Source organism: Amia ocellicauda, unplaced genomic scaffold (assembly GCF_036373705.1).
Source record: "Amia ocellicauda isolate fAmiCal2 unplaced genomic scaffold, fAmiCal2.hap1 HAP1_SCAFFOLD_278, whole genome shotgun sequence".
NCBI classification, from domain to species: Eukaryota; Metazoa; Chordata; class Actinopteri; order Amiiformes; family Amiidae; genus Amia; species Amia ocellicauda.
In genome coordinates, this window is record NW_027102842.1 from 1 (window position 1) to 2500 (window position 2500).

Genomic DNA, 2500 nt, shown 5'->3' on the forward strand with positions numbered 1-2500 from the left:
CCCCGCAGCGTGCCTCGGCGGCGATGGGAGCGTTTTCGATGTCCCCGTCCCCCCCCCATAGGGATAGAAGGGGAGTTAGGTGACCAGGCGTCCCGGGTCCCAAAAATCGAAAAATTAATATAGAATGCTTTTTAATCCAGAAATAAAGTAGGGGGCAGTCCTGGTGAGAGTCCCAGCCACAGCCCCAGTGTGTTTTGGAGCCGTTTGGGGCCGGGTGAAAAACTTTGAAAAATGTTCTATCTCCTCACTCCCATTGACTTTGCATTAGGGCGACCAGGCGGCCGGCGGGAAAACAATCATAACAAATCAACGGAGGCATTTCTCCGAAAACTAACACCGGGGCAGTGCTCAGGGGGCTCCCAGCTATCAGCCACCCTATCCCGGGACCGATGGGAGCACTTTAAAATTTTCGAGTTAGGGGACCAGGCGGCCGAGTGAAAAACTTTGAAAAATTTTCTATCTCCTCACTCCCATTGACTTTGCATTAGGGCGACCAGGCGGCCGGCGGAAAAAAAATCATAACAAATCAACGGGGGCATTTCTCCGAAAACTAACACCGGGGCAGTGCTCAGGGGGCTCCCAGCTATCAGCCACCCTATCCCGGGACCGATGGGAGCACTTTAAAATTTTCGAGTTAGGGGACCAGGCGGCCGAGTGAAAAACTTAGAAAAATTTTCTATCTCCCCTAGGTGACCAGGCAGCCGGAGCTGATTTTTCTGACCCCTAAAACAATTATTAAAAGGTATTTTTTCGCCAAACTAAGACTTTTAAAATTCAAATAGGATGATTATCTACTGCCCCAGTGGGTTTTTGAACCATTTTAAGCCTTTTTGACAGTTTTCATTTTTCCCCCATTGACTTCAATGGGAGTTAGGTGACCAGTCCTCCGACATTTGAACCTCTCCTGGGGGGGCTGTGAGCCCCCGATTTCTTTGCAAAGCACGTCATTCGATTCGTCTCAGTCCCCTCTATATACCCCGTGTGTTTGTTTTCTCGAAAAACCCCCGGAACACGGTTTTTTAGGGGGGGGGTGGGGGGGGGGTACTTCGGAGCCATTTGGGGGGGGGTAAACGACATTTCCCGAAATTAATTTTAACACAGCCTTCCTCAGAATCGCTTTTCCAACAAAATCCTTTTTATTTCGAGTCTCTACGATGTTCCTAAGTGGTCGAAACCACTTTTGGACAGTTTTTACACCAAACGGCTCGGGCGCACAGCGGGCCGTGTGCCGATGGGCGGTTCTCGCGGGTCTGAGGCGGGGCTAGGCTGCTCGCGGCGGGCATGGGAGTGCCGTGTGCAGCCGCCACAGTGTTCCAGGCTGTCAGCATTTCTCTACGGTGCCGGGGGAAATACAGGAACTGGGTTTTTGAAGACACTTAGTGCAATGAGAGAGGTCAAAACTGAGCTAAGGGCACTTGCTGGAGGAAAGTGGCTGGGCCCCGCTAGCTCTTTTACGGACACTTTCTGGACTTGGCCCGGGATTTTCAGACGGTTCTTTGCGACTGTCTGATCATCCAGCGAAATGCAAGGGGGGGAACGGTCCCGGCCGCACCCCGCGTTTCAGGCCTCGTCGGCGGCCCGCTCCGGCGGCTGCGCCCGCTAAGTCTTCGCGGCCCGCCGTGGAGAGTGTGTATGCTGCCCGCCCCAGACGTTCACCCCAAGGGCTTGCGGGCCTTTAAGGGTCTGTCTTTCGGGGTTTCACGGGCTCTGACCTCACCTCCCTGTGGTTCCCGACCGGGGTGTATGTATGCTGCCCGCCCCAGACGTTCACCCCAAGGGCTTGCGGGCCTTTAAGGGTCTGTCTTTCGGGGTTTCACGGGCTCTGACATCTCCCCGGTGGTTCCCACGGAACGGACATATGTATGCTGCCCGCCCCCGGCAGGAACCCCAAGGGCTTGCGGGCCTTTAAGGGTGAGTGCGGGGGGCGTACGGGCTCTGACATATCTCCGGTGGCTCCCACGGAACGGACATATGTATGCTGCCCGCCCCCGGCAGGAACCCCAAGGGCTTGCGGGCCTTTAAGGGTGAGTGCGGGGGGCGTACGGGCTCTGACATATCTCCGGTGGCTCACACGGAACGGACATATGTATGCTGCCCGCCCCCCGGCAGGAACCCCAAGGGCTGTCCCGGCCTTTAAGGGTGAGTGCGGGGGGCGTACGGGCTCTGACATATCTCCGGTGGCTCCCACGGAACGGACATATGTATGCTGCCCGCCCCCGGCAGGAACCCCAAGGGCTGTCCCGGCCTTTAAGGGTGAGTGCGGGGGGCGTACGGGCTCTGACATATCTCCGGTGGCTCCCACGGAACGGACATATGTATGCTGCCCGCCCCCCGGCAGGAACCCCAAGGGCTGTCCCGGCCTTTAAGGGTGAGTGCGGGGGGCGTACGGGCTCTGACATATCTCCGGTGGCTGCCACGAGACGGAATATGTATGCTGCCCGCCCCCGGCAGGAACCCCAAGGGCTGTCCCGGCCTTTAAGGGTGAGTGCGGGGGGCGTAC